This window comes from Mustela erminea, chromosome 3 (assembly GCF_009829155.1).
Source record: "Mustela erminea isolate mMusErm1 chromosome 3, mMusErm1.Pri, whole genome shotgun sequence".
In the NCBI taxonomy this organism is placed as follows: domain Eukaryota; kingdom Metazoa; phylum Chordata; class Mammalia; order Carnivora; family Mustelidae; genus Mustela; species Mustela erminea.
In genome coordinates this window covers 83,887,297-83,915,222 of record NC_045616.1, presented here as the reverse complement: position 1 = coordinate 83,915,222, position 27,926 = coordinate 83,887,297, and the positions used below count along the sequence as shown (strand labels likewise).

Here is a 27,926-nt window from a genome sequence, read left to right as displayed (position 1 = left end):
TCCTGGCACACAGGGACATATCAAGATAGTTAAGAAAGGTATTTCTGCTGCTCTGCAAATAAGCAAATGGCTGATTCTTGAACTGGATAAAACTAGGACTCAATCAGTTACGGACTAACTCCCACTGCTTGTTGGAGAGAATAAGCAAATATACAAAGAATATAGGTCTTAACTTTTTAAAGAATGGGAGGTAAGCAGGACTCTACATTGTTTAACACCTTCTAAAAGCAGTATACCATCACCATGGCATGGATTTGTATATTTGAGGATATACATGGCTATTTGCATCTATATCCCCGTTTTCTGCAGCAATATCCCTATCTATATTCATCATCTGGTATGATTATACCTCCCTTCACCAGAGACTGAAGAGTATAATTTCTCCACTTCAAAGAAGTTGATTATTCACTCCTAAAGTTTAACATTTTTTTTATTCTGTTGGCAACCAAAAAGCCAGTACATTAATAACTTGGGGTAGAGTTCGACATCAGAGAGCAGGGGTTTAAAAACTTGAGGTTCTCCTAATTAAAGTTAGCACCAGGAACTGAGTTTTAGACTCATAGGTATAGATTTCCTAGCCACTTTCTAGACATTTACAGACATCTCTAGAAATTTCAAAACTGGTTCTCTAAAATTAAACACCTATTTGGAGAATATAAAAATGTATACAGTGCTCGCTTTGGCAGCACATATACTAAAAAAAAAAAAAAAAGCTCTGCAATCAAAAAACACAAGTCAAAGATCCTTTTTTTGAAGGATAAAGGTTTAGCAAACACTAAATGAAATAAAAGTACGGCAATAATCTTGCCTTCAAAGAAAAAGGAGAAAGTGATACATCTAAAAGATTTAAATTTAACTGCAAAACTTATTTAAGTAGCTGTAAATGCCACGTATCAAAAAGCTTTACTCCTTTCCCATAGCCTCCATCATCTTCCACCAGAAAGAGGACTCTAGTCCTCTAACTGGTACCCACTATCTGTTCTTCATATAGAAACAAGAGTCAAGGTGTATAAAAAGATAACTGGTTCTACCCGTTCCTCTGCTGAACACTTCTACATGGCTTTGGAGTTTTATGCTAGGAGCAAGGAAACCCGTTACCTTGGAGAACAAGGCATTACGTGACTGGTCCTCATCTACCTTCTGATCTCACTACAAACCACTCTCACCTTTGATGGCTGTGCCAGGCTCCCAGACCTCCTATTCTGCTTCTTGAAAACACCTGAATGCCTCCTACTTTTGGGTGTTGAGTGTTCCTCTTCCCATTGCCTTGGGAGGCTCTTTTCCTGGCTTTCGCCCTTCCAATCTAACCTAACATCACCTTCCCAGAGAGGCTTCCCTGATCACTTTAAGAAGCCTCTTCCTTGCTATCCTGACTCCTTATTACTCCACTGTGTTCTGCACTTTCATGGCTCTTATCAAAGTCTGAAAGTATAATTTATTAGTCTGTCATGTGTTTAGGCTGTTGGAAATTAAGTACCTTGGAAGTTTGACCTTGCCTTGTTCATTCACTTCTGGATCCCAAGTGCCCCGAACAGTACCAAGTTTTGGTTGAAGGGCAACTGCTGTGACATCTACAGAACTGATTGGAAGAGAGCAAGGTTGTACTGGTTTGAACATGAGAAGGCTTGCATACTAGTCTGGGGGAAGGATGGTGGTGGCTGGGACCAAGGTGAGGGGAACAAGGGTAGAGAAATGGGGATGGCTAAGAGAACTTCAGGAGATAGAATCAGCAAGGCTGGTACTAAGCTGGATACAGGAGATCTTAGGTTAGCATCAAATCTTCCTTCTTCACAGTGAATTTTCCAAATAGGCACCTTCCTCTCTAAGTTTTTGTGACTAGTAAGTTTGCAATAAAACCAGTCTGATACTCACCATAGGTGATAGGTACAAAGAATGATGTAGGACACCTGATACCCAGATACAGGTCATAAATAGGGGACAAGATATTTCAGTTTTCCCAGGGCAGTGCTGGACTACTGTCCCTGCCTAATTACAAATAATAACCTCTTCCCCTCTCAAAAGTGTCCTAATTCAAATAGCATATTATATAGTCACACTAGATAATTTAGAGAAGTTAGTTGTCCCTAAAATCATCTAATATGAACTCTGCTCATCAAGAGTGCCCAGTATTGAATAGTGGCCAAGCCAATAAAATCTGGTTTCTAGGAACACATAAATACTAGGTGAACAAACAGAGAATGGACAAAATGGACAATGCTGCACAGGAGGTGGAGCTTCTGTCTGTGAGGCTGGCTGCATATTCTAGAGCTAGACTTCTCTGGGAGCAACAGTAAGGCTGACAGATACCTTCCCTCCTTGATCTCAGATAACCGGGCTGGCTGCCTCCATTAGCAAGAGTCACTTCTTTGAGCTAATCTCTTCCTTATCACTAATGAGTTTAAACTACAACGCTACCACCTAAGGCAGAAGTGTCGGATGGTTGCTACCTGTGTCTTACAAAGGACTTGCCTTCATCTATAGGAAGGTACACTAGAGAATCAGGAATCATCATGGCAGTTTCTCAACCTGTGATGGCCAGAGATGTCAAGAGGACTAAGGTCTTGACCTCATGCTATATCTGGGAGCTTAGAGCTAGCAACCATGAAATGTTGACAGCGAACTGAAAATAAACTCTCCTGATGATTATGAGCAGCAAAGTAGAACAGACAAACATCTCTCAAACAAATCCACTGATCCTAGGCTTTGAAGATACTTCCAACTTCGAGAAAAAGAGTGATCTCTTAAGTAAAACTTTTAAAGCCTCATGGCTCCGTGTCTTCAAAATCAAAATCAATTTCCATGTTTCTTAATAGTTGGTCTGAGCTTTCAGTGGGCCATTGGTCTATAAATTATACCAGCTGTTGTACCTTCCCTCCACCTGTACTTTTTTGCTGGAAAAAAAAAATATACTAGTTATGACTCTACCAGGCATCTCCTTAATACAAAAAGCTAGGTGATGATGTGATTTGATGTTTAAGAAGGCAGTCTAAAGTCTTGTATCCTTGACACATTGTTCTGAGCAATTGAGAAAATGCTTTCTATGGGACGCCTGGGTGGCTCAGTTGGTTGAGCAGCTGCCTTCGGCTCAGGTCATGATCCCAGGGTCCTGGGATGGAGTCCCGCATCGGGCTCCTTGCTCGGCAGGGAGCCTGCTTCTCCCTCTGCCTCTGCCTGCCTCTTTGTCTGCCTGTGCTCACTTGCTCTCTCTCCCTCTGTCTCTTACAAATAAATAAATAAAATCTTTAAAAAAAAAAAAAAAAGAAAAAAGAAAATGCTTTCTATGTCTCCAAACTGGAGCTTATGCAGTTTCATCTAGGTAATCTCCTATAAAACGTTATGGGGGCTCTCTTTTCTCTTTCTATTGGCCAATGGCCACCACCCAAAAAAAGAAAGCCACAGTTAGGATGAAAGGTAGGTCTTGGTTCGACTGAAAGAAAATACAGAAGCTTTTTCAAAGTATTCCCTATACAAGGGGATTCCTTAAACATAACTTGATTCACTGGGAAATATAACATCTGAATGATAACCAGCAACTTTAAATATTGTGAGTTCTACAGTCCAATGATATAGCTTCAGAAATTGAGGTAAGCACTAACATAAGTCCCAAGCACTGGAAATTGAAAGAACTTTCTACCCCAAACAATGTAAATATAATATAGCATACAGTAATCCAGAGAAAAGCAAAAGGAAAATGGGTCTACAATATTGAAATCCTGATATTTAAATGCAATAAAAATACCTAATTATTGGTAAGGTCTACCAAAGTGTCACTAGAAAAAGCAGTACTGACATTTTCTGTTCTTTTATTCTCCCCTCATTTTTGTTTTCCTTAAATTAAAACTCACAGCAAAACAAAGCCTCTGGCAGGGCTGTGAGAACACTATTCATTTTTCCCCCTGACCTGATTAGTCAGAATGTCTTTCGAACTATTCGTTTTCAATTTACACCACTGCCAGAGAGAAAGGCCCTCAAATTAATGGTTGCATTGATTGTTTATGCCTCCAAGAGGAACATTAAAAAATTTCAGCAATGCTCAAAGAAATGCTGATCTCCTGAAAGGATTTTATTTAATGGATTTTTTTTTAAAAATTAGGAGTTCTGGAAAATTGCCAAATGTGTGTTTAAAATTCCACTTACAAGTTTGGCTGCCTAGTGAGTTTGAGTGGTGAAGGCTTTGTCATTTCTTAGAATAAAATGCTTTAACCTTAGATTCTTGGATCCTTGGACCCACCAGTCGGGATCTTGATAGAACTGCAATTCTGGCTCAAATGTGGGGCCCATTTACCACCCTGGCTTCCCCTTCATAACAAATGCTGTCCCACATCACTTCTCTAAGTGCCCTTCCTGGGTGGTTTCTCCTCTCTGCCTCTGCTTTTGGAAGCTACACTTCAGGGAAAAAATGGAAGAGAAAAGGTTTTGACAAACATTAGTCTGTTTGGTTGGCAGAGCAGGGATGGGAATTTCTGCAGAGCTTTTCTTGGGCAAGTTTCTCTTCATTTCCTGCCAAAGAAGTTCTCATGCTGTGCCTCAGATGGAGGAAGATAACAGAATACATGACCATTCCTTCCTTCCTACATGTACCCTAAAGAAATGCAGCAGGTATTTGCGGCAGGGGAAGAATCCCATTATAAGTAAACTCCCTTTCATTATTGGTCTCTCATTTTTATATGGGCTAAAAGGGCCTGCTGATGATAGCACCAGGCACAAAATCAAGGCTCACTAAGAACTAACGAACAATATTCGTGGATGAGAAGTAGAAATCCTTCTCTATTTTTATTGAGGTTGGAGGACTATAGTTTATGCCATGGCAAGTTAGGTTTCATTAGATACTGAAGTAATTCTTATTATTTTATACAATACTAAATGCTCATTTTTCTCAATTCCGTCTCATCTCCAAAACTTTCTGATGGGTGCTTGAACCAAGCAGTCATACTCCCTTCTCAAATGCCCTCATGTCTCTTTGTAAATACTTTGACCTGAATTGGCACACAAGACAGGGGTCTGTCTTAAATGATACATCATTTGAGTGAGTTACAGTGATATAAAGAGACCTGGTTCAAACCAAGAGCTTGAGGAATGCTAAACTACAAAAGGTAAATGTCAAACTGTTTGAGACGTATTATCTAGTATATGAAGCTCTACAACCACCCCCCAAATCATTTGTAGGCTCAGAACTGCTATTGGCAGGTCAACACAGTCAAAAATGTCTCACAAAACTGCCAGAAGGAGAACCAATCACTGTATAAAGCAATGGGGTCCTGCAGTCATCACCCACAAAACCCCTACCTCAGTGATTGTGTGCTCCCTATGAATTATGATAGGGTTTAGCCAATTTCTCCCTACTCAAACCCATGGCACTATTCATCAATGATTGGTGTTGATTCTACAACCATTGCTTTGACCATATGGTAGTTAACACTCTCAGAGACCTGGTAACTTCTAACAACAACTGGAAATTCTGACATTTGTTGTTTGAGTCTTGTTGCCAGCTGCACCATCATAGCTGACCTGTTGTTTACTAGACTACCCGAGGTCAATCTCCCACTGTTGGTTTACCTCTCTAGCTTTGGAGTCTATCATCCTCTCTGTAATACATGGAATGTTTTCCTTCTTCTTGATTACATCATATTGCTCACATCCTTTTAGAATCTTAAAAAGTTTTCCTGGAATCACGGATCCCATTTTTTAAAGTCACAAATAAAAGCCTCTGGTTCATTTTCTCAGGCACTGTGCTCCTGATTTTATGACCTGGTATGGCACATATCCTGTTATCCTGAAAGCCCCTGAAAACTGTCCTTAATAAATACTTGAGATGCCTAGTAGGTCATCCAACTGGGCTGGAGGAGATTGTGTAAAAGGTAGTAGATTGTGTAAGCAGTTTCCCCTGGTAAAAGAGTTATTTTAATACTGGCATGATTTGTAGTTATGGAACACAGTAATAATAAAAAGCAGGCCAATTTTTAGTTAGTTTTATTATTGTTTAAATTCTCTACATTGAACCTTTTTATATGCCACCCTTGGCAGATTGTTCCCACTCCATCCTTGTGTGCCATCGCTCAAAGCAACTCCAAAATGACCATCTTCTATTCAAAACCAAAGCAATTCTGCAAGATCCTCCTTAAAAAAGCACTTAGTTTACCCAACAGTCAAAGATTTGAAAGACCATAGGAAAAACAAACAGTGTGTACACAAGCAATTATGGTCATTCTTCCATGGACTTAAGATTGCAAAGGACACCTGCATTGACTTTAAAGCCCTAGCTTTTTCCTTCTGTGTTAATACAAGTGAAATAAAGAAACTATCCACTGTTCTATAAAATCTCAGACTTATCCTTAATATGATAGTTTGGTTACCACTACACCCAGCTGAATCTCTTTTGGAGATCCCTTCAATTAGGTACAACTAGTAACTCCTAACAAATGACTAAGCTGAGAGAAAATACTATTTTGCCTTTCTCTGGCAACACTCCTGAGATCCAGGGCTCCCCACATACCACATCAGGCCAAGTGGTTTACTTTCTCATTGCCAAAAATTCTTTCAATGTTGTTCTTCCCTGACATACTAGTTAGGAACGTGTAAAGAACATGAAAGTGTGTGCAGAGATGGACTATGGGAGGATTTTGCAGCCAGGCCAGGCATGAGACACACTATTCATGCTCATCCTTTACACCACTCATGGGTCAAATTCAGCCACACTCCACACCCAACAGCAATGGAGACTGCAGAAGGGCTGGCAAGGAGGCATTAGAAAGGGATGTCAGCGACCAATTATTGTCTCTACTATAGCACCAGATAGTAGGAACCATGAAGTCAAGGCATGCTCAGTTCTGTGACCACCAAAACTCTTGTGCTCAGTACAGTGCCTCACACATTGCAGAATCTTAGTAAATGTTTGCCAGCTGGATGCATAGTAAGCATTGTGTGAACAATAAGGAAAGGACTGGACCTAGGATAAAGTTCAAAGACTTTAAATATTACCTTTATTAGATGAGTTAATCTGCTAAAATCCAAGAAGAAGCTCATCTGAGCCCATGAATGCTGAGATAAAAGTTTATCATTTGGTTGAGAATTTTACAAGTCAGGACAATTTATAGCAATTCACTTAAAAATTGTTCAGTTTTACCTTTCTGAATAATTTACACACACACACATACACATTTGGTTACATAAGCTGTTTGCTGAATAAATGTCAAGAAAAAAAATTGATTTCACGTGGTTTCCAAAGACCAAAGAGAAGGCAGGTAAACATCGACAATAAACAAACACAGCCTCAATTCAGTGTCCTGGTACAAGGGGCTTTGGAATAATTGGGGGAAAGAATTCTCTGTCTTTTGAGTTTCCCTTGAAGGACCTTACTACTGCATGTCATCCAGAAAGCCTAGCAACCAATTTATAAGCTCTCATAAATCAATCTCTGCTAGGCAGTAGCCCACATTGTGTTCAAATTGTAAGCTTTTCTACTTCTGCCAGGAAGGAATACCAGTGTAGAAGCTGTGGAGATGTGACTAATTCTTTCAGGTACAATAAGAGAACAATGATGACTAATGGGCTCCATTCTTAAGATCACAAGAGAACTGTAGATTAACAAGCATTAAAATTATGCCAAAATAATAGGCATTAGAAAACCAGGGTACTGCACAGATGGATTGCTCTTGCATGCCAAAGAAACTAATGAAATCATTCCCCCTTCCATGCTTGAAGGTAAAGAAATGAAACACATGCAAATTATAAGAAACATGAAGCAGTGGGTCCCATTTACTTAAGACTGTGTTGTTTTTCCCTAATGGACTGATGATAGGATGTGAAGGGTCATGTAGGTAAGTCATGACATATCCAATCACTGCTTGAACAAGAAGTTTTTAACTGATTTAACTGAATATTACTGAATAGAGCATATATAATCAACAGGCACTAAAAATAAAGTACAAATAAGTAAATAAACCATGATGGTCCTCCACTTACCCACAGAAGGTGCCTGGATTCTCTTCAGTGACCTTTGCAGTCAATTCCATGTCCACCTTGATGTTGGCACGGAGATTACCCAATTCTTAATTGTGAGTTGTAGGACAGCTTATCTGGGAGTTCACAGCTTAGTACCTATAGACATGGAGAATATGACATAACAACGTCAGGACGGAAACACTCCGCAGTGCCTCAGGCTTTAGGGGACACTGGAGTCACCAGGAGAGTTCATTAAATGTAGGTTGCTGACCTCCAGTCTGAGGTTTTGATTCAATAGATCTGGAGTGGATTCTGGGAAATTGCATTTTTTTAAAAAAATTAACAGGTAATATATTATTTGTTTCTGGGGTACGGTTTGTGATTCATCAGTTCTACACAATTCAAAGCACTCACCACAGCACATACCCTTCCCAGTGTCCCTTACCTAGCCACCCCATCCCTCCATTCCCACCCCCCAGCAACCCTCAGTTTGTTTCCTGGGATTAAGAGTCTCTTATGGTTTGTCTCCCACTCAGTTTTGTCTTGTTTCATTTTTTTCCCTCCCTTCCCCTCTATCTTGTTTCTCAAATTCCTCATACCAGTGAGATCATATGATACTTGTCTTTCTCTGATTGACTTATTTCGCTTAGCATAATACCCTCTAGTTCCATCCACATCATTGCAAATAGCAAAATTTCAGAGGTTATTTGATGGCTGCATAATATTCCATTGTATATATCTACCACATCTTCTTTATCTATTCATCTGTTGATGGACATCTAGGATCTTTCCATAGTTTGGCTATTGTGGACATTGCTGCTATAAATGGGGTGTACATGCCCCTTCAGATCACTATATTTTTATCTTTGGGGTAAATACCCAGTAGTGCAATTGCTGGGTCATAAGGTAGCTCTATTTTCAACTTTTTGAGGAACCTTCATACTGTTTTCCAGAGAGGTTGCACCAGCTTGCACTCCCACCAACACAGGGTTCTACAGAGTTCACCAACACCTGTGGTTTCCTGACTTGTTAATTTTAGCCATTCTGACTGGTGTGAAGTGGTATTTCACTGTGGTTTTAATTTGTATTCCCTGATGCCGAGTGATGTTGAACACCTTTTCATGTGTCTGTTGGCCATTTGGATGTCTTCTTTGCAGAAATGTCTGTTGCCCATTTCTTGATTGGATTATTTATATTGCTATATACTTTCCTCTCAGGACTGTCTTTCCTGCATCCCAAAGAATGCAAACAGTTGTGTTTTCACTTGCATTTGCTTCCATGAATTTTTAAAGTTCTTTAACTTCCTGGCTGACCCATTCATTCTTTAGTAGGATGCTCTTTAGCCTCCATGTATTTGAGATCTTTCCAACTTTGCTTTTGTGGTTGAGTTCTAGTTTCAAAGCACTGTGGTCTGAAAATATTCAGGGAATGATCCCAATCTTTTGGTACTGGTTGAGACCTTATTAGTAACCAGGAAGTGATCTATTCTGAAGAAAGTTCCACGTGCACTAGAGAAGAATATGTATTCTGTTGCTTTGGGATGGAATATTCTGAATATATCTGTGATGTCCATCTGGTTCAGTGTGTCATTTAAAGCCTTTATTTCTTTTTTCACCTTTTGCTTAGATGATCTGTCCATTTCGGGGGGTGTTAAAGTCCCCTATTATTATTGTATTATTGTTGATGTATTTCTTTGGTTTTGTTATTATTTGATTTATGTAATTGGATGCTCACATGTTAGGGGCATAGATATTTTAAATTGTTAGATCTTCTTGTTGGACAGACACTTTAAGCATGATATCGTGTCCTTTCTCATCTCTTATTACAGTCTTTGGCTTAAAATCTAATTTATCTGGGGGTGCCTGGGTGGCTCAGTGGTTTAAAGCCTCTGCCTTAGGCTCAGGTCATGATCTCAGGGTCCTGGGATTGAGCCCCGCATCGGGTTCTTTGCTCAGTAGGGAGACTGCTTCCTCCTCTCTCTCTCTCTCTCTGCCTGCCTCTCTGCCTACTTATGATCTCTGTCAACTAAAGAAATAAAATCTTTTTTAAAAAATCTAATTTATCGGATATAAGGATTACCACCCCAGCTTTCTTTTGATGTCCATTAGCATGGTAAATGGTTTTCCACCTCCTCACTTTAAATCTGGAGGTATCTTTGGGTCTAAAATGAGTTTCTTGTAGACAGCATATTGATGGGTCTTGCTTTTTTTAATCCATTCTGATACCCTGTGTCTTTTGATTAAGACATTTAGCCCATTTACACTCAGGGAAACTACCAAAAGATAGGAATTTAGTGCCATTGTATTGCCTGCAAAGTGAATGTTACTGTATATTGTCTCTGTTCCTTTCTGGTCTATGTTACTTTAAGGCTCTCTATTTGCTTAGAGGACCCCTTTCAATATTTCCTGTAGGGCTGGTTTGGTGTTTGCAAATTCTTTTAGTTTTTGTTTGTCCTGGAAGTTTTTTTTAATCTCTCCTCCTATTTTCAATGACAGCCTAGCTGGATTTAGTATTCTTGGCTGCATCTTGTTCTTGTTTAGTGCTCTGAATATATCATGCCATTCCTTTCTGGTCTGCCAGGGCTCTGTGGATAGGTCTGCTGCCAATCTTACTGTTTTAGGTTATAGACCTCTTGTCCCGAGCTCCTTTTAGGATTTTCTCTTTGTCTCTGAGACTTATACGTTTTACTATTAGATGATGGGGTATTGACCGATTTTTATTGATTTTGAGGGGAATTCTCTGTGTCTCCTGGATTTTGATGACTGTTTCCTTCCCCAAATTAGGTAAGTTCTCCACTATAATTTGATCCAATATGCCTTCTGCCCCTCTCTTTCTTCTTCTTCTGGGATCCCAATTACTCTCTTACTGTTTCGTCTTATGGTATCACTTATGTCTCGAATTCTCCCCTCGTGATCCAGTAGCTGTTTATCTCTTTTTCTCAGCTTCTATATTCTCTATCATTGGGTCTTTATATCACTAATTCTCTCTTCTGCTCATTTATCCTAGCAGTAAGACCCTCCATTTTTTATTGCACCTCATTAATAGCTTTTTGATTTCAACTTAGATTTTAGTTCATTTCTCCAGATAGGGATTCTCTAGTATCTTCTATGCTTTTTTCAAGCTCAGCTAGCACTTTGATAATTATCATTCTGGACTCTAGTTCTGACATCTTACTAATGTCAATATCAATTAGGTCCCCTGCAGTTGGTATTGCATTTTGTTCTTTTTTTTTTCTTCAGGTGAGTTTTTTTGCCTTGTCATTTTGTCCAGAGAACAGATGAATCAGAGAACAAAATGCTAAAAGGGTAACAACAACCCCAGAAAAATATACACTACACAAATCAGAAGAGACCCAAAACCAGTGGGAAAAGAAAGGGAAAAAAAAAAAAGGATTAGGCTGGTGAACAAAACAGAGCCACACACTTGATTTTGGGTGTATTTTGGTCTGTTAGAAGAAATTGCCTCTCAACTTTAACGTAAGAAAAACATATACAAAAATAAGCGTAGATATGATGAAGGGATGGAATATGACTGTAAAGATGAAAATTTTAAAAGATTTTTAAAAACAAATTGATAAGAAGTTAGTTGAAAAAATAAAAAATAAAAAAAAAAAAGGAAGGAATGTGGTCAGGCTGGAGACTAGAACAAAGCCATACCATAGATTTAGGGCATATTTTGGTCTGTTAAAAGAAACTGTATCCCAAAATTTTAAAGAAAGAAAAATTTATATGTATACAAAAAATGAGGTTAAATATAATGAAGGGATAGAATATGAATATAAAAATGAAAATTTAAAAAGATTTTTAAAAAGATTGATAAGATGGTTAAAATAAGAAAGAGGAAAAATGTTTTAAAAATAGAAAAAATAAGAATATTAACTAAATTTAACTTTGAAAGACTAAAGAATCATGGGGAAAAAAGCCATGAATTCTACATGCTGTAGAATTGTAGAACTCCTCAAACTGGAGTTTTGCAGTTCTCTTTGAACGATAAACTTGATCTTGGCTGGATGTTCTTGTTGCTATTCTGGAGGAGGGGCTTGTTGCTGTGATTCTCAAATGTCTTGTCCCTTGCCAGGGCTAAGTAATCTGCTTGGGTTCACTCTCAGGAGCTTTTGTTCCCTGAATGCTTTCCGTAGAGCTTTGGAGGGGGAAAATGAAGATGGCAGCCTCCCAATCTCCACCCCGTAGGAGCCGAAATCTCAGGCCCCACTCCTCAGTGCTCCCTCAGAGAAAAGCAGTTAATCCCTCCCATCTCCCTGGTCTCTGGCCGCACTCCGGGTCACCTGGCCTATGACCAAGTGTTTCTGTCTCTGGCGCACAGTCCCAGCAGATTCCTGCTTTGTGCTTCTGCACCTCCCAGAGGAGGAAGGGGCATCTTCCTGGCTCTGCTGCTTGTTGGGTCCCTGCTCAAAGAGCAGTGGCCCAACTTTGTCTCGGATCATGGTTTAAAGTAACCCTGAGCTAAGAGTTCTCACCTCGGCTCTGTCTCTGTAGCCAGCTTCTCTGCTCCGATACCTGGGAGCTCTGACACACTCAGGCTCCCCTGGTCTTTCTGTGACCCCAAGACCACACTGTCTGAGACCTGAGACCACACTGGTCTCCATGAGGGCTCCACCCCCAACTTAGCCTCTGGAGCAAGGTCCCTCAGTGGAGCCGACTTCTGAAAGTTCTGATATCATGCTCCATGGCTCTACCGCTTGCTGGGAGCTGGCTGACAGAGGCTCCCTCCCCCTACAATCTACCTTCCCGAATATCACCTCAGATTCACTTCTTTGCATGTCCTACCTTGCAGAAAGTGCTTGCTTTTCTGTTCATAGAATTGCTGCTATTCTTTTCTTCAATCTCGCACTGAGTTTTTAGGTGTTCATATTGGTTTGATAACTATATAGCTGAACTCCTGGGACCAGACAAAATTTGGGGCTCCTACTCCTCTGGGAATTTGCATTCTTAATAAGTTCCCAGGTGATGCTGATGCTGCTGGCCAGGGATACTTGTGGAACCAACATATTAAGTTAATAATCAAACACCTGCTTGAAGATCCTTCATTTGTCTGGAATACAGAACAGATTTGTGGCCTTAAAAGGACTTTCATATTAGCACCTGTCATACCTACATTTGTCTAAAATCATTTTTGTGTGTGTGTAAGGATTTTCTTTTAACAAAATGAAGTGCTAGTATAACAGTATAAATTTGCAAGAGGGTTCACAACATATAATTTAAAAACAAGTGAAACTGAGTAATACTTTTCAAATCTAGATACTTAGAAGCACAGTAAATATCAAATAAAATAAATGTTAAAAATATGTACATTAAGCAGATACCATTTTTCCTTTTTGCTGGAAAGTAACATAATTTTAGGAATACGTTTATTTAAAATCTTAACCTCCCCTTCTCCTATCGACAAACTACACGAAAAAATGGACCACCCACTCCCCATGTCCTTGCACCAGAAGTTTCTCAAAAGTTTCACTAGAATAACCTCACATCTTCTTCAGGATCTCTCTTTCAGCATCATCAACTCTTATGACTTGCAGTAAATGTTAGTTCTTCACTGGCATGATGATATCTTCAGCTAGTCCTTGGGAAGTTCAGCAATTTGCTACTTGTCCCAAGTTTAAGTAACAGGAATGCGATCGTCAAGTTCTCCTGGTGGTTCCCCTCAATCTTTTTATTCTGCTCGAATTCCAGCAGGCAGTGAACAGGAAGATCTCCCAAGGTTAACAAATTCTAAATTATAAGTAAGGGCTACACGTTGGAAGGTCCCCTAGAGATAGTCTATCTTGGGTTAAATTAACCTGTGACTGTATTTGGTGTGGCTGGTAGAGTGGCGCAGGAAGATCTGCACAGGTGTGACTCAGAAGGGGCATGCCCTCAACACCCTGTCCTTCATCTGGACTTGATACTCCCTTATACTCATTTATATCACCTGCCCAGGCCCTCTGGATTGCTAAAATGGCAGCCCCTGAAAAACCCACTAGTTAAACGAACAGGAAAACTATGTCTTGAAGGACTGAAGCAATTTCCCAAGAGGTATATCCGTAGCTAGTGCCACATGCTAGCGCTTGAACAGAATTACAACCTGGCTCAAAGCTTCTGTCACTGATCTTGCTCTCTGAATTATCTTTAATGATGCAAATATTATAGTGGTCCACATCAGTCTATCAGATGGCCACGTCAGCTTATCAACAAGGTACCTTCTTCAACTTGGTACCTTTCTCAACATGGTAACTTCCTCGGGAGTGTGTTGAAACGTGCTGAGGATCCGCTTCCCATTTTTAGGTGTGTTGGGGGGTGGAAAATACTATGTAAACAAGTCCACGGTCAAAGAAATGACTCAAGCACTAGCCTTGAAGTAAGTGGCAAAAATGATATAAGTTTTCACAAAGGAATTAAAAATAGGAGAAAAAGATGAACTTAGACCAAAAAGCTTATGGAACACTCTGAGTTTCAAAACATTGAAATCAAGCTAGATACACTTTTCCTTCGCTCTCTTTCATTTGGCTGCCTGAACTATTCTCCATGTTCCTTTTGTCTTCATCGTGTAGAGAGCCTTTACCTGGCCCAGGTCAACCTTCTGGTTCTAACTCTTAACTACCAAGCAAGGGATAGAGACAGGAGAACCAAAAGTAGTGATTTTCAAAATTAAGCATGCCAAACAATCACCTGGGGAACTTGTTGACGATGCAACCTCTTGGTTGTCAGCTGCAGAGGTTTCTGGTGGGCCTGTAAAGTACATAGTTGAGCAGCACCCACAAATGTTTTTGATCCCAAGGACAAAAACTTTAAGGACACTGGGGAAAATGCCTGTGCTTCAGAGAAGTACTTTTCAAATTTTCGTGTGCACACAAATCTCTCTGAAAATGTACAGCCTAATTAAGTAGGTCTGGGGTGGGGTCTCGCAGGGTCCTGGAACAGGCTGGAACTACTCTTTGGGTGGTCTCTAGGATTTAGAGCCGTGATGTCAGTTAGTTTCCTGGGTTCAAATTCAGATCTGCAATGGACTGGCTGTGAGTCTGGAAAAGTTTCTTAACCTCCCTGTGCATCAATTTTCTCATCCTCACATGGGATATGCTATTAGTACTTATTCCTATGATTATTGTGAACTTTCAGTGAGAGAATAAATGTCAAACTCCTAGCATACAGGCTTAACGTCAGCTATTATATATTATATATTTAAATGTCATATATTATATACATCATATATATTTATACATTTATATACTATAAATATATAAAATATATAATAAATATATATGTTTACAGGTACTGTACTTTGACTTGTGTTTGATACATGCATGCATCACTACGGGGATTTAGAGAATCACAGACTGGTGTCTTGGTGGGGGCTTCCCCAGGTGAGCTGAATTCAAAGCCCCTTTCTCCCACCTTCTTCTTCCTCCCTTCTATACAAAATGTACATCCTGAATGTGCCAGATAGACATTCTCTCCTCTCAAATCAGAGATTCCAGGAGGACATCCAACTAACTGGCTATCTTAGTAGGAATAGGAGAAAGAGAAAGAGAGAGAAACCCAAGTTTTGAGCTGTGCCCATTCTAACAAATTCTGAATTCCTTAAAGAAGTACCACATCTTCCTGCAAAAACGAAACTCCCGAAGTTTCTGGGTAAAGCATCTTAACAACTGTGGGCTCTGAATAACACAGTTCTCTTCTGCTACCACAAACAATATTTCCCCTCAGACATCAGTAAAATGCCTCGATTGTAAGTTGGCCAGCTAAGAGAAATAGAGCCAGTAGCTTATCAGCTCCACAAGTAAGGATTATGAACAGGGAAGCAAAGTTCATAAAGTTTCACTTCTTGGTCTACTTACTGTGTCACGTTGAAACAATGTCTGCTCAAGCTCAACCTCTGGGAGGGTGTCTGTAGGAGCCAAGCCACAGCCAAGTTGTGTCTTATCTTACTTTAATTGATGATTCTTGCACCCTAGTCTGCAACAGCATCTTCAGGCAACACTTTGAAGCTTGCAGATACCCAGACCACACTTCACAAGGTGCAGATGCAGTGGGTCTGATATGAGCCTTAGATCATTTTAATTTTGTAACCGATGCACCAGGTAATTCTGAGGCAGGTCGTCTATTGTCTGGGAACCAAAAAATTTTCAAGAACAATGAATAATGCTTAGACGTGGTGCTAGTTGAACAGGAAGAGCTGTCCAGACCTTTGGTTAGTGTGAAGTGATCCAGTTCTGGCGTTTTGAATGACCAAAAGAAGCTATCATTTGCTGAGTAAGCAGGGACTGAGGCTAACCACTTATGCTGACATTCCTCTGCAGAGCTCAGCTGCCACCATTATTCTCTGGCAGCAGAATAAAGTTGGGGCTCAGAGGGCTGAAGAACTTTCCCCCAGTTTTACCATGAATAAGTGTCCAAGGTGGGACTGTAACTGGTAACTGTCTGATCCTGAGTCAGTCTTTTCTACTGTGATCTAAAACAGAGCTTGTTGAACTTCAGCAAATATGGGAATCCCGTGGAAGGCCTGTTAAAACAAATTGCTGGGTCCCAGCCTCAGAGTTAAGTCTTGGGATGGCAGCTGAGAGCTCACTTTCCATTGTTTCTTCCCTCCTTCTTTCCTCCCTACTTTTCTCCATCTTACTTGGTCATTTGAGAGAGGCAGAGAGAGCGCACGCGCGGGGGCGCGCGAACACGGGCTGGGGGAGGGGCAGAGGGCGAGGGAGACAGAGGCTTTCAAGCCAGCTTCATGCTGAGCTGGGAGCCTGAGGCGGGGCTCATCCCAGGACCCTGAGATTAGGACCTGAGGCGAAACAAAGAGTCAGAGGCTTGACTGACTGAATCACCCAGCCGCTCGGAGTCTCCACTTCTAACAGGTTCCCAGCTTCTGCCACTGCTGTTGGACTTCGGGAACCATGGTACTAGAGTTAGCTTTTTCTAGAAGGCTGACGCCGTGCCTCTTTCGCTGCTCACCGAGGACAATTTATAAAAGCTTTCTTTTTCCTTCAACTGCTACTCCACCACCAAGAACATGCCAAATGGCCAACAAAGCTGCTCGATTTGTTCGAGACACTTCTGAAGTGTCTTCAGGTGTTACCTCGTCAAGCCTTTGAAGTTGTAATAAGTCATCTCCTCCCCTAAGCAGAAAGGACAACCTCTCCTTTGTGGTGGTTCTTTTACAAAGATTCTTCTGCTCTCTCTTTAATTTCTTTGCTTTAAAAATGCGGAACCGCGCTTCTCTCCCAACCAAGCAGTGGTGAGCCGTAAGCGGCTCTTTCAGTCCCGGCCAATCAGGTACTAAGGAAATAATTCCCTCCCCACATTTCCTCCCAGCCAATCAGGTACTAAGGAAATAATTCCCTCCCCCACATTTCCTCCCAGCCAATCAGGTACTAAGGAAATAATTCCCACCCCTCGTTCCCTCCCGGCCAATCAGGTACTAAGGAAATAATTCCCTCCCCCACATTTCCTCTCAGCCAATCAGGTACTAAGGAAATAATTCCCACCCCTCGTTCCCTCCCGGCCAATCAGGTACTAAGGAAATAATTCTCGCCCCCTCGTTTCCTCCCGCCCTTTGTTTGGCCGTGTAATTCCAAACAGGTCTTCCCTGTTTGTGAATGGCCCTATGCTTGTCTCCTGGGGTTTCTGGGGTTAACTCACCCCACGGGCACCCACAGCCACTCCAGGCACGAGCTAGTGCATGACTTCTTTGTAAGGAGGGTCTATTTCAGCTGCAACTCCTTTTGTTCTTTCCAAGGTGTGGCCTGCTTGGCCTGCCCCGCTGTTTCCCACACGAGGCAGGGGCGGGCAGGTGCAACGACTCTGAAATTCCTAACAGCTGTAATGACTATTCTATTAGTAGAATTGACAAGGTCAGGGTCAAAAGTCTCCAGGGACTTGGTTCTCTCCTGGTGCCTGTGCCTGTTGTATGGGTCTCTATGTCAAGCAGTAAAAACACATCTCTGAGGCCCCCTCTTTTACGGGATTCAAGCTGCAATTTGATTTGACAGATCTCATGACAATGCTTCAGCTGGCCTTCTGGATGACTCTTCTCCACCTCAAGAGTCCACCAACCTGACCCCTTGGAAACTATTCTACTGCTCGGTTCGGACTAGGTAACAGGTTGGTGGAATGGAAGACAAAAGTGCAAACTTACTTGCACTTACCAAAAGCAGTGGACTTGACCACTCTGAAGTCAGTATTTCTGACTGTCAAAGGGAGACCTTTCTACCTACTACACTGATGGAGTGGGGGGAGAGGATGGAATAGGATATGACACATGAAGGTGCCGGAGATGTGAAGGCCCTCCAAAATTAGGAGGAGAATCTAAGACCCAGTAGGCGCTTAAGATTTTTTCTAATCTTTTTCTCTATGTAGAAACAACTTTTGAAATGGTAACAAAATATGACTCTGGATTCAGTGTAGTTTAGAGGACACATGACTGGGACCCAGTTGAGCATATGCAGACTAAGAATTTTGACACGAGTTCACACCCATGCTCTGCTACTCGCTGAGGGTGTGGCCTTCATGAGATTGGGCAAAATCCCTGATTTTCAGCTTTCTTTCTTTCTTACTGAGTTGTTGTGAGCATGACATAATTATGTATTAAGCTTTTTAGCACAATAATACATAGTAAATACTCCATAAATGCTAGTTACTTTCACTTGTAAGTATTTGGGGCATATACATACCATAAAATTCTGCATGTAATTTCAGGGTGTTCACAGATTTTTCTAAAGTCTATCTGTAGGTAGACAGACACTTGATTCCCTTGGGCCCTAGTGATACATGATATATACTACATTCCATGTATAATGCTATTGATCTACAATTGGGTGGGTTGCTTTACAATGTATTTTTTTCTTCTATCCTCGGATATTGAATTCATGGACTTTTCAGTGTTCTCCTACAAACAACTGAATGTAAAGACCAAATGCAGCCTAGAAGCTTCTGAGCCTTGCAAATCTGTTCAAACTCAGCCTGGACACTGGTGACATGGCCTTTGCTGGTGCATACCTTTTCCTATGGTGTCATCCTCATCGTTCTCTCTGCTCTGTCTCTAGTTTCTGCTGGCCCTTGAAGACAGTTTCCATTGAGGTGTGTGACATCCATGCATAGAACTCAGCCCACTTACAGGTGTCCAAATGAAAGCTGCACTGGGCATTTTTGGAACCTCGGTGAAGAATCACACTGTGGAGTGCAAACTTTCACCTTCTTAACTGTTCCATCCTGCTTTCCCTCTTTCTCTCTGGCATTTCAAAGAATCTCCTCCTTTGCTTCCTACACATGCAGTCCTCAGCTAGACTTAGGCCTGCCAGGATGTTACTTTCTATCCCACCCATTCATCAAAAAGCTCCCCCCACCAAACAAATACAGCTTCTTTCCAGAGAAGTTGGGTGAAAAATTTTCTTCCTCTCATTTGTATGAATTAATGTCACTCATGATCAGGATGTCTTAGTCTATGTTCCCAATGTTTGGGAGAGTAGCCATCACATAGAAGCTGTTTACCTGTTGGATGAGAGGAAAGGAGAAAGGGAAAAAGGAACAGGAGGAAGAAAGAAGAAAGAAAAAAAATTCCCAAGTATGTTCTGGATCCAGACCATGACTCCATGAGCCAGCTTAGCAATTACTGTTGAAGGTAGTTGTCTTATTACTGCTTATTAATAATCCTTTGTTTCTCTTCCATTCCCAGTGTCTTGGAAATTTTTTCCCAAGGTGATTTCCAGTCCTCATGATAGAGTCTCACGGTACTTCTTCCTTCCCTCTCCCCTTTAAGTGAGGGAAGTTCAGGCAACTCATTCCATAATACCCTCACAAGTAATTAGTTGACTCAGGGGGCATCTTCAAGAAGCCAGAAGCATGTTGGCTTTAATTTCACTTCCTGAGATTCTCTTTCCTCTTTTAACTTCACCTTTCCTCAGCCAGGGCAAAAATTAATTTATATGTCTCCTTTCTCTGGGCATCATCATTTGTCCCTCTAATACCCTGTGAGTTTTTCTTCTTCTTCTTCTTCTTTCTTTCTTTTTTTCTTTTTTCTTTTTTGGAATAGAAATCTCCTCAGTTATTGTAAATTCAGCAAGAAAAAAATTTATTTTACCTGTTCTTCCCTCTGTGGCTTTTCTTTTTTCAGAATGAATTTATTGGGAACTGAAAGTGAGTCTGCTTTGATTCAGAGCCAGAAATGTGGGAGTCTTTATTGTTTTTTGGAGACTTTTCTTGGGATCCTGGGAGATACTAGGGCTCATTCTTACAGACTGAGTTGTATTGGGGGGTGGCTTGGATTGAGCAAGTGTTATGAATTAAACAGAAAAATGGGAAGGGGAATAGTGGAAGAAGCCATGGAAAACTCCCTGTTTATTGTAAGGGAGGAGGTTGGTTTCACCTTGACACAGATATACTCTGCATCAGCCCCAGCATGTGGCACAAGAACAATCAAAGATGGGTCTCTTGCTTGGAAATTTAGAGTCATACATTTAGACAGGTAAAACTAAATTGATTGACCATACTGCTACCCTGTTATTTAATCAGATGAACCAGATTTACATTTGCATACAGTTTGTGCTCTGTGTGAGTGGAGGGGACAGAAAGGTTCATTTCTGTATATTAAGTCCTTGGCCACACACGTATCATGTGGTTAGAAGTCACAACCAATCTTGGAGTTTATTTAAACTGATCAGTTGGTTGCTTGAATATATATAGGGGTGAGGATAACACAGCAGCCAGCTACCTTAAAGAAGCAAAGGGGAAAGGCTTGAAATATTTGAAAGAGAATCCTCAAAACCCTTGGATGATATTGGTGAGAAGATACCCAGTTTATCTTCTGTTTACATCAACCTCTATTCTAGATGATAAATGTTAAGTGCAAAGAAGACTAGTCTTTGACTCCAAAGGCACCATAGTCTGGATGGATAGAGAAGTAAATGAGTAATTACAAAAAAAAAATGATGAAATGATATGAATTTTAGCAGTTGAGGAATTAAGGCAAGTTTTCTTAGCAGACTAGCATTAAAATTACACTTGTATTAATTTGGAAAACACTTATGAAATAATGTTATATTGAAAGGCAGAATAATCATTGTATACACACACACACACACACAATGATTGTTGTTGTTTTTTTTTTAAGTGTCACTTTTCTAATTTACAGCTCCTTAGTATTTTCCCTCTACCTTCAAGATAAAACCGCACTCCTTCAGGCCAAAGCTCTTAAGACTTCTCATTACCTGGCCTTGTCACATACAACTCCAGAAACATCTTCCACTTGTCTTCCAGCACTCCTCCCCATTCCACATCATACCCCAGACTTCTCCAGAGCACTGAGGAACAATCCTGCTTCCCCATTCATAGCATTTCAGGGTAGGTACATATGAAACAATGTGACACAGAGAAGTTGAATTATATTTACGTTTTCTCCAATCATAGAAATAATGAAGTTTTCAGGTTTTTTCGTTACTTCACCCCACCCTTATCTTCTTCATTTTATACCACTCTGGATTGAGAATATGCTTAAACTGGAAAAACATGGGACAAAGTACTATAAAGAGTTTTTCTTTTTTTTTTTTTTTTTCCTCTAGAACTTTGTTTTGCAATGATGTGTCTCTCCCCGGTTTACATACAGCTAGAATTAGAAATAGACATACTTGCTCTCCTTGACTGGCTTTGAGATCAAAGACAAGGCAAGCTCCGAAGATCTGGATGAAGTTTTCACACATTTTAAACCACACTCTGCATTATGCAAGCCTTTTGCACAGACAGGTGTGAATGTGGTGAAGGGAACCATGCCACAAACTGTAAAGAGAGCAGGAAGATGATTACTGATGGAGATGCTAAAACACAGACTTCGAGTTACAGTTCCACACAAGCTCTCCAGACCCTCTGTTAGCTGGAACATGAATGCATCACCAAGGCAAACCCCTCCCTTGTCTTTCATAATCGCTTGAGCCCCCTAAACCACACCATTTGGGCAGGACTGACACTTGATGTATCACACTGCTAAGCTTCTTAAAAGTGAACACGGGGAAAACCATAATGCAGCTGTCATTTTAACACTGGGAATTCAGACAAACCACAATGCCCAGTGGTAAATCTAGAATGTGAGTCAGGGATGCTGATGTTCTCATCTGTCACTAGCACTAAGCAAGGTATGCAATCTGAAAGAGATTCATCAGTCAGCAAGCCAGCCTCACAATTCCCTTTTCAGAAATCATTTACTTGGGTTTGGGAATGAGTCTGCTTTGATTCAGAGTAGAAATGTGAATGTGGAGTTCTTTGTGTCTTTGGAACCTCTATTCCTGGAATTCTAGTAGAGATTAAGGTTGACTAATCTTTTAGGGATGGTAGCATGGTGCCAGTGGAAAGGATCACCCAAATGACACTCCATGTGTGTGGTGCAAGATGAAGACAATTCTGCTTTCCGGATTCCCCTCAGGGAATCAGGAGTCTACTGCCTAAATCTGGATGTTTATTCCAAGAGCTACTTTGAAGTAAGGGGTAGAATTTACAAGGGACATGTATGGTTACATTCAATGATCACCAAATGGCCTTCTAAAAAGTGTGGTCCCATTTCTCTCTGGGGCCTCAGGTTGCAGAAGGGAGAGGGCAAGTTTGGGGATCGCTGGGAATATCAGTGGAGAGGTTGAGGGCTGCCTCCAAGGTCTTCTTTCCCTGTTCAGTCTCCATGTAGTTTTCTGCCTCTCCGATCAATACATGCTGATACTTGGAGAATCTTTATTTAAATTTACGCAAATCACCAGTTCTTCTGTGAAGCCCATTATGACTCCAGACCGTGTTGCAGAGCCCTCTGTTGTATGCTCCCCAGCTTCAGACAGTGGCCTCACATGCACTGAGGGGATTACTCCCATGAACTCATTCCGTTCGTTGCAGGGAGGCCAACCAAAGTAGAGCTCAAGCATTAGAATGGCCTCAAAAGAATTAGGTTTATGATTGTCAAGTTCCCACTGACAGGAACTGGTTGGGGGGGTTACAGGAAGGAGGGGAAAGGGTGGAGAAGCCACATGTCTTAGAGAACCCAGCAAATGTCTTAATAAATAGATAAGCATCTTGTACACTTAGCATTTTCAATATTAGAAAGCAAATAGGACCAAAGCGGGGTCTAAGAACAGCATGTTCTTCCCTACTAAGAGAAAAGAGATTCCACAAACTGATGTGTGCTCAGCCTTCATGACCCGTGCAGGAGAGCGTGAATTTTGGGTTGGGCATCGGCTCAGAAGAGACTATAAATGATTCAGCTGGTAAACATCAAAAAAGAATCAATTTCTCCTAAAGTGCCCTCTACAATATTATTTAATTTGTCTCTAAAAGGTTAGATCAATTTTAATAATATTCCACTGTCTTGTGAATTCCTATTCATCCTTCAAAACCCTCCCTGATATCAGTATCATTGACCAAGAAAGTGTGCCCTAATCTCCCCCAGGTTATGGCATCAATTTGCCTTGTCCACACAGGTGTTCATCTGCAGGTCTGTCTGTCCTGCTGGACAAAAGCTCCCTGAGTTCATATAGTGGCCTCATTTATCTCTGGGTCCTTGTTTTAACCTCTGCTGTGGTGCTGTAAATGGCATATACCTAGTCAATATAGGAACACACTTATATAAGTACAGTATTTATATAAGCAAGTATTTATTCTGCAGCTTCTGGTGGCCATGCATAAACATCCAGATTTTCTTTCTGGCTACAGGTCATAGGCTAGTTACTCTCATCTAATGAAATTATTTCGTGGGTGAGATCACTGAAATTGAGTAATTTTCTCAAGGCTATAGGACTTGTTAAATGACCCAGCTGTTTTTTGTAAGTTTGTGACAAACTTATTTGGTATGAAACCCGACCCACACTGAGATAAGGCTACTTATAGTTTTTAGTTATCCCATTTACAATGGATATTCATGTTACACTATAAAATATTACTGTATTTATTGTGTACTTCCCCTTTCTATAATAAGAAATATTCAAAATTCTCTATTGCATCTTGCCCCGGGGTTTCAGAAAAGGTGCTGTGTACTTACACAGTATGATTTCATCAAGAGAAGCCGTATCATAGAGTTAGGTGTCCATTTGTTGTTAGTGCTTATTACAGCAAAGCAACATCAATGGTCATATTAAATTGGTGTTAGCCACTTGGCCTGTATTGTTTGTGTTATTTTGTTTGTACTTAATTGTCTGCATTGTGGGTATAAATGTGTTAGAAGCCATATGCATTTTACTGTTAATTTCTAATCTTCTATTTATAATATTCAGGTACTATGGTAATAAAAGTAACCTAAGTGAATAAAAAAATTAAGGAAATTGATTTTAAAAATTGTATAGCTAAAATTAAATTGAAAAAAAAAAACAACCAAAAAAAACACTTACATGTCCCTGGGGGAACAGTATGATTTTGTGAGTGATTATATACATATATATGTATATATAGCACTAGTTATATACATAAATACCTAATATGTGCTGTAAGAAACATGGGCATTATAGACAGATTAGTCTTCCTCTTCTTTTGACAATCCTACTTATTCAGAGTCCCAAATAACTGATTCTTTCACTCACCTTGTCCTTTTGCTCCTTGCGCAAGGGCCATGCCAATCTTCTCTATGTGGCTCCAATTTTAGTATATGTACTGCTGAAGGGAGCACACAACTTGTCCTTTTTCTGATCCCACCCCCACCTCTCTAGGGGCCATGTGAATGCAGAAGATTCAGAGGAACAAATGGAATCAGCCAGCTGACTTGGAATGATGAAGGTAGAGCCATAATCAGAACCCCTGCTTATTTACTCTCAGTCAGAAGGATGGAAATAGAACAACATCTGTGACATTCAAAATGGTAGTTAAATGCAGGGCCCAGACAGATAAAAGAAATATATGAGGCGGTCAGGCTGTAAGAAAACTGTTCAGGTTGATGAGGGATGGCAAATTGAAACTCTTCAGTATTGGAGTAAAAACAGGCAGTGGGGGAACTATGGTAGGGAAGCAGCCAATCATGGGAATTTGAACTTGAACACCAGCTAATTGTCAGTATAAGTTGGAACTGTGGGTCCAGTTTGCTGTATCTTTTTTCTTAAGTGGGGTGGTGGGGGACAAGACCACGTTCTGTATGCATTCTCCTGACTTTCTATACTGGCAACTAATTCAATGAAAAAATAATAGTGTAGATCAAATAAAATACATCTGTGGGCCAGATTTGGTCTTCGATCATCCTTTTGCATCCTATGGCTTAGAATCTGATGGCATCATTTGTATCCTGAACAAACTTGTCACACATGGTCCCCTATTTCTAACCCTGGATAAAAGGAGATAGAAACTTTTCTTGTGGTAAATCATATTATTTACATCTGAGGTGATAGCTTTCGATGTGGCTCAAGGGTTCACTTCTGGAAAAGAAAAATCTCTTTCCGCCCTTGTTTGTGGCTACTAGTATTCAAAATTTTCCTGGATTGAAGTCACTGAAGTAAATATTCAAGGTCCAGTCTCATGGCCTTAAAGACTCTTCCTTTCAAAGTGGATCCTAAATTGATATTCATCCATTTCCATTCCCTTAATCCAGACTTCTCAGAGTTGATACAAGGTGGTGAGTGTCCATGTTGAATGTTTCACTGGGTCAGTAGAACCTGTGAAGTCAATATGTTCAGTTAACAAGTGACAAACATTTAATGATGCAATGTTTTCTGAGAGCAAAATTGTTTGGCAACATATCTGCCAGGTTTGTAAAGAAGACACTTTTCCCATTTCCACCCTGGATATACTCTACTCATTTCATCATGCAACAGTATGCTTTGAGTGATGATGATATACTGGATGCTACTTTAGTTACTGGGGATCTCATAAAGGTAAAACAGACCGTGTCCTTAAATTCCTTTAAGTACAAATCAAATATACATGAATACAGTTGATGCCACTCCTAGTAAGTATTAGAAGTATTACACAAAACTAAATATAAAATTATAGACTTAGACTACCATCTCCTCAAAGGATAGAGGGGGAAAAACTGCAGCCATCCTGGTGAGATAAGAGAAAAAGTGCTGAGAAGGAAAGAAGACAATGAAGAAAGAGTAATAGCAAAGACAAATTAAACCACATCCAGAAGCAAGAGAGCACAGACAACTCTCTGGATTTTGTTTCTGGAAATGAAACTTCATTTATGGATTTCTTTCTCAGCTGGGTATTTCAAAATTAGAAACTGATAAACAGAAATGGTTACTTTTATGATGCTGAATTTGGTGTTCATGTAGCTGCTCTAGGAGTACATTTCCTAGGCAGATATCAAAGAAAAATCCTATTGGAACGAATAAGCTCTAAAAGTGTCCAAGTAAGTTTACTTTTGAGAGGCAAGAAGACTACCAATAAGACAGCCCCAATAAAAACCAAGATTAAAGATGATGTCTGTTTATCAAAATGTCTCCATCAAAGAAACTCAACAAACTTGGCTTCTAATGTGATTTGAGTAACTGTTGATATGCTTTACATTACCTTTTATATCATGCTTTCTCTGAATAAAACCCTTGGGAAAAAATCAGTAGATAGGCTGCGATCACCAAAGCAACTTTTTCTTACAAGTTTCCTCATCAGCCAGTTCTCCCATGGCAGATTACTGCATTTGTTTCAATATACTTCCATTAAGCACTTCTTATGTATTTATGGAGGCAAATCCTGCAACTGGCAAAGTCAAGGAGCTAGGAAACTATTTTTTTTAAACAACTGATAAACATTTCCTCCAACCTTCCTATACAGACACAGATTTGTCTATGGGTTTTCTTGTTCCCCTAAAACTGTGTTAGCCAATGGGCAGAAATACAGGTTTAAAAAAACCCCAACTTTATCAAGTATAAGAATTTTTATTTTTATGTTTATATATCCAATTGAATGAACAGAAAGTAATTGAAGAAATCATCCAGATAATCTCATAACATTCACAAACCAATTTCAGTTTATAAATAATTGAGAATGCAGTGTCTCATCTGAATTGTTGGGATAGTTCAAGTAGTACATCTTCTTTCTTCATTTGATGTGTGTAGACTTACTTTATATAAACCTCGAAAAACAATGTTTGGGATTTAGGAGAAATGACAACCCCCAAACACTAAAAGATGTATTCCTAGTGGTCATTCATTCATTTATTGAAATATTTACTACACACCTAACATAGCTGGGGTGCTCTATTTAACATGAAGATACAAAGATGAGTAAAATGAGACTGGTCTTACTCTCGTGAAACTCAAAATACACCGTGGAGTGGGGAGGGGATAGAGAACCAACCAGATATGATATACAGGATGTAAGTTGTGAAAGGGAAGTTCAGGTTTGAGGGAAGTGGTCCATTCCTGCAGTCAGGGGTATCTGCTGAGATCTAGAGGGTATGTAGGAAGCTGATTTGGAGCAGAAGAGAGGAAGGAAGGGAGCCCGTGAAGCCACCCAACACACTGTAGCCAGGTCCCATCTGAGGATGGCTGTAGGAAAGAATCAAACAGTAACAGAGAAACCAGAGAGTCAGGTCCCGGTCAGCCCTCAGAATCACGTGCAATAATAAAGTGTTGTGTGAAGCCACTACATTTGGGGGCATTCATTATGCAGCAATAAAGAAAAAAACACAATGGCTTCCATTTTACAAGTAAAGGTGATGGCTGTTGCTAGTGGATCCGGATGTTGTAGGAGCCCAGCTGAACCTGAAGCAGGGAGCTCCGTGTGTCAGTGCATGTGGCTCCCAGGCATCTATTTCCTGGAGAGAAAGACAGTTGCAGAGAAAAAGGCTGATGAGCAGGTGCCTGGATGTCAGTAGATCCAGTGGTGAAGTTAAAGAAATCTGCCCTTCCTCCATAGGCAGGTCTCACAGCACACGTCTGAGTCCTCTGCAGGCTGTTTCCTCCACATCTGTGTGGAACCCAGTGAAGGATTGCTGAGCAGCGGGGGCCAAAGGGAATATGGCCACTCTTGGCAGTGCCCAGAAGGTTGCACGGCTTTAGGTGCTCATCATGTCACTGTGAGAAAGGGAACGACTTTAGGAAGCGCTGAGGT

General features: G+C 40.5%; 1 non-coding gene across 1 annotated transcript; it reads right to left on the bottom strand.

The window, feature by feature from the left end:
• Window positions 1-24,444: 24,444 nt before the first annotated feature.
• Window positions 24,445-24,552, bottom strand: LOC116587401. The gene has a single exon (XR_004284421.1). It is a non-coding gene; the product is annotated as a U6 spliceosomal RNA (small nuclear RNA).
• Between the last annotated feature and the right edge of the window lie 3,374 nt (window positions 24,553-27,926).